The sequence below is a fragment of the Stegostoma tigrinum genome, chromosome 1 (genome assembly GCF_030684315.1).
Source record: "Stegostoma tigrinum isolate sSteTig4 chromosome 1, sSteTig4.hap1, whole genome shotgun sequence".
NCBI lineage: Eukaryota > Metazoa > Chordata > Chondrichthyes > Orectolobiformes > Stegostomatidae > Stegostoma > Stegostoma tigrinum.
In genome coordinates, this window is record NC_081354.1 from 109,530,205 (window position 1) to 109,535,621 (window position 5,417).

Genomic DNA, 5,417 nt, shown 5'->3' on the forward strand with positions numbered 1-5,417 from the left:
AAGTGTTGTTAGAGCTGCAAATATCCAGATAAGTGGAAAGTGTTCCATCATGCTCCTGACTTGTGTGTGTAAGTTGTGAACATGATTTGTATTTTTGAGGTGAATTATTCCCTAGAGAATTCCCAACTTCTAACTAGTTGTTGTAGACCCAGTGGCTGATCAGTTCGATTTCTGATCAGTGATAATCTCCAGAATATTGCCAGTGCCAGATTCAGTGATGAACCATTGAATGTCTAGGGAGGTATTTATATTCACTCTTGTTAGAGATGTGAAAAGCCTGGAACTTGAGTGGCTTCAATGTTGCTTATAGAAAGAGTATTTGGTAAAGCAATCATACAAATTATATTTGGTCTTCTCATGATAAGGGAAACTGCACTATAAGCAATGGATTATCTAAATTAGTTTAGCAATAGGACATCTAAGTGTTGCCTTGTACTGAACAACTCGTCAGAGATAAATGGCAGATGCTGCAACTGCTACAATTGCATTTGAAAGCACCAGAGGTGAAGAAACCAAAGCTGGTTACAATGGTAGAACATGCAAAGTCAACAATCTACTATCTGACTAGCCTCTGTATCTGCTAAATCATGATTCCCACCACGGAGCACATCACAATTTCTCTCCACTGTCTACTTTCTTGAAGAACATTCTTTGGTTACTGTTGACATTTTTGTGTTGTGAGCAGTATTTACATTGTGTCATCTCCAGCAGCCTATGTTGTACATGTCTGTATAGTGGAGTGGTTAAGTTTAAGTCCAAAGCTAGTCATTTGTCATTGATTGTACCATCATGTGCCATTTATTACTTACAGGATTCCTGGTAATAGTTGGCAAAGGTTTGAGTCTGCCTGTCTGCTGAACCAGATTACAGGAAGATTAATCCCCATGGTTATGTTAGGAATCTGCAACAATGGTCAGTGCGTTTTATCATCAAAGAAGTTAATAGTCAACCTTGACATTCTGGCATGCCTTCTTTTATGCAGTACTAAGAATAATATGAGATCAGCTGCTTTGGTTCAGCTGAAGAACCATTCAGGCTTAGTTAGTCAGGCATTCATATGTTACAGCAAAATGCTGGGAATCTGCTTTTGATGTTTTCTTCTGTAAAAGGCCCTACCAACATATCACCTACCCAAGTCAGAGGATAGTCAGTGCACTCAGAACCCCTCTACAGTAAGAATCTATTGGATGAAAGATGTAACATCTGGTCAGAGATTTACTAACATGAAACTTAAGAGTGTTAATACAACTTGTCGTGATTGTCAACATCTTTATTTTAATACAAATACTGGTCTAGAAGATAATGTGACCTAATTTCTGTTCTAAGGCCACTGTTGATGAATCAGAACTGAGTTGTTGCCATATTAGGGCTGGAAGCTGGTTGGATGTTGAATTGCTTCGTCAAAGGAGGACTAGAATCAGCCAGCCAACCAAAGAAAACATTGATTAGAAAGAGAAATAAAAGGTTCTGACTGGGTTTATTTTTTATTTTAATACAAAATACAGTCCAGTCATCAATAAAGGATAACAAACTGCAGCTCCATTCCTCATCCATGCTCCAGGAACTTAAGGTTCTATACCATAGAATCTCATAATGTTTACTCAGTCATTTTTACAAATGGCTTAACTGTGCCCAAGAAATGGATCTTTTCCACAACAGTTCCAAATTGGAAGATCTTCTGCACTTCAAACTAATGTGTTAGTACGTTACCACCTGCATTGATTTTTTCAATCAACCACTGTAACCCTTACAGAATTTATGCAGAAATCCAGAAGCAGTGTTGATAAAGTCTAGCCCCACCACTACTCCAAGGTTTCTGCTGAAGTTGTGGCAGCATTCACCACAGAAATTGTCTAATTATTGCATGGCTGTAGATGTTAGTAAATAATGCCGTTATTACATAAAGGGATAGAAAGCATTAGCTTGACATCTCGATGGCTGCTTTACAAGAATAAGGCAACAGCAAGGGTTCAACTCCTGCACCAGCTGAGATTACAATGAAGGATACTCCTTCTCAACGTCTCACCTCACCTGAGGCTCGGTGACCCCCATCATGTTAAACCAGCACCGGTTGCCTCCCTCTAATGAGAGAGCAGCCCTATAATCTGGTAAGATTATGGTGACTATCCCCTTACTTATTAAGCCAAACTAAATGGTATTCACTACCATTGGATTCACAACACAGTGGAATTGAAACATTCAATAACCCTTAAAATTACCCAATTGCTCCTAGCCAGACTTTATAGAAAATAGATCTCATACACTAAGTTTATAACTTAAAAAAATTAATAATTTATTATTAATGATGTAACTTTAGCAGAACACAGATAAACAGCAAAGTATTCAAAGTAATATCTATGGTTTAAAGCCCAATCTTCTTTGATCATAATCCCCAGCATCACAGACAGACAAACACATGAAAGCACAAATTGTAGAAAAAGAATTTGAATTTGCCACTTTGATAAATCATTTCAAATGATAGATTCCAGGCTTTTATGAAATCCTTGGAAAATAGTTTGTTCACAGGCGAGTAAAACTGTATGTCTTGCTTAAATTCTAAAGTCACCAGTTATTACAAACAGCTTCAGCAGACTTCAGAAGTATTCACTAATTTCTTACAGACTGGCATTATTTTCTCAGAACATTCAAAAATTTGATAACTCAAAAGCAAAGCATAACAGCAGACTTCAGAAGGTTTCAAAAATTGTTCTTCCACCAAAATCCAGTCAGAATTTTTTTCTCTTTCTAATCAATGTTTTCTCTGGTTGGCTGGTTGATACCAGTCTTCCCTTGATATACAACATTCAACCAGCTGTCAGCCTTAATATGGCAACAACTTGGCTCCGACTCATCTACAGTGACCTTAGAATAGTAATTAAGTCACGTTATCTTCTAGAGCAGTTTCCAGTAGCAAACATATGTCTGTGTTCTAGTCTCCTTTAAACCAATTTTCTGGTTCTCTGATGCTTCCTGGCCTGCTGTGTTCCTCCAGCTCCACGCTGTGTTGTCTCTGACTTCAGCATCTGCAGCTCTTATTATCTCTGCTATTTAAAGCTAAACTTTTAACCTTAACTCATAGTTCCAAATCAAGATAAATGAGGAAATTAAGAGAAAAATAGTGAGAGCCTCTACACAGTACATTCACAGAACATTTGATTGTTTACTAGTTTTACATGCTGCCAGTGTATTTCAGATATATTAATAGTGGAAAAAGGAAGCATGTTAAGTAATCCTCAGTTGATATCAGCAACCACTATTTCACACTGTATGTTTTAATTAGTAAGATTTTAAAAATTCTTTCGTAGGAAGTGAAAGTTATTGTCTAACCCAGCATTTATTGCCTATCCTGAATTGCCCTTGACAAAGGTGGACTGCCTTCCCTACAATCCATTTGGCAAATTGATTAGTTAAAACAGTAATAACTAATTAAGATTTCAGCAGATTTTAAGCATCACGAAAGTTACAACTGTAACTTTTTAACGTGCTTTCATAATTTATTAGCTTTTCGATTAAACAATTTGATTTATTTTTTGATATGTGTAAATTCTTACAAAATACTGTGAAAAGTGTTGCGTAGTGTCACCACTCTCTGGCACCATCCTAAAACACAGAAAATTAAACCAATTCAAAGAATATAATAGCAGAAAGAAGAAAAAATAAAGAGAAAATGTTCACTTTTATAGGCTTTATTACTAAGTGCTCAGTATTGAGCCAGGGGGCTTAGTAGCCAGGCATAAGTCCCTTTCACTGTGCTGCCACGGCTAGAATGAATATAAAATGGCAGTTATTGGACCAACACAGCAATACGCTTTACAAATAAACAGGTGCATGAGTTTGAAAGGGTCATGGATAAGCTAAAGAACCATACGCATCTCTCACCATTAGAGAGAATGACATTCAGATAGATAGACAGACAATTGGTTATGCATGGATTGATAGCGACCATTTCACAAGGATGGGATAAGATGAGGTGGCAGGGCTGAAAGGTTTAGTAATGGAAATCGTTATGGAAATTCTGATATTCTCAGAGGCATGGTAAGAAGTGGGAAGATGTGGGAAGGTTTTGTCTGTTAGTAATGTGTGACAACATCACTATCCGAGGAGTGTGGAAAAAAAATCTTCCTCCACTATTCCAAACACCAGATGGGGTGAAATTTTGCCTGTCAATAATTTTAATGAATAAGCTGGCCTGACTGCAAAATTGGCATTTGTATTGACGAAAAAACTTCGCTCCCTAGAACCTGTTGAGAATAACAGATGGCGAGATACATGATATAGTACCGTCATTCCGCACATAGCATTTTTGAGTCATTTTGAATGTGGTCCCAAGCTATGCTGAAATTTCACATTATTCTTCAAGCTGTAGAAACACTATCATTTTAATGTATTGACTGATTGGCAAAGCTCAGGTCACTGCTTTGCAAATGATTCATCTCCTACCCATTCCTTCCCCTTCCCCCACATCAAAATCACTTCCCACCTCTTCTTGCCCTGTTTCCACTCAGTATGTCTAAAACTATTAGACTTCCTTCAAAGCTGGCTATTTCAGATAGGCCTCTACTGGCACTGGAAAATACTGAGATAGCGGAGTCTTCTGCTCCATCTTGTGAACTTTAATGTAGATCTTAGCATGGTGCATCTTGATGATGAGAGGGAGTGCCCTGGACTAGTGTCATGGATCACAGCATGTATCCACGCGGTTAGTCCAAAGATGTTCATGTTAGGTGGATTGGCCATGCCAAATTGCCCCGTAGTGTTCAGGGATGTATAGATTAGGGGGGTTATAGGGGGGTGGGTCTAGGTGGGATGCTCTGAGGGTTGGTGTGGACTTGTTGGGCCGAAGGGCCTGTTTCCGCACTGTAGGGATTCAATGATTCTTTTTGGATTTGGGTAAACATAATTAAGAGAAGGCTTGACCACATCAATTTGCTTGAATAAGACTGTTTATTAAGTAACAATAAATGATTATAGTGGTAATGATAAATGGAAGAAAACAATGGTAAAAAACAAGTCTCATGCCCTTTCAGAAAAAAAAAAGTCTCATGCCCTTCTCCCCATCAGAGGCCCCTTGATCGATGGCTGGTCTGGAGGCTTAGGTTCATTTCTGGCACTGTTCATGATTCTGAGCTGAGGCAAAGTCCCACGCTTTGGAACGAAACTCTCTCTCTCTTATACAGTGTAAAAAACAGCCGGCACAAAGAAAGCAGATACAGAAGACGAAACGCAGCTACAGTAAAACAATTTGCAGGTGCCATCTTCGGCCCATAAAGGAATGTTAACAAGTCTCATCCAAGGTCAAGCAGCTTGTCGAGTATCATCAACAATTTTAGCCATTCAGCCCATCCTACACAATCTTTCTTCTCAAGCAGCTGTCAAATATCATCATTAACTTTTAGACCTTTGGCCCATCCTAGCAA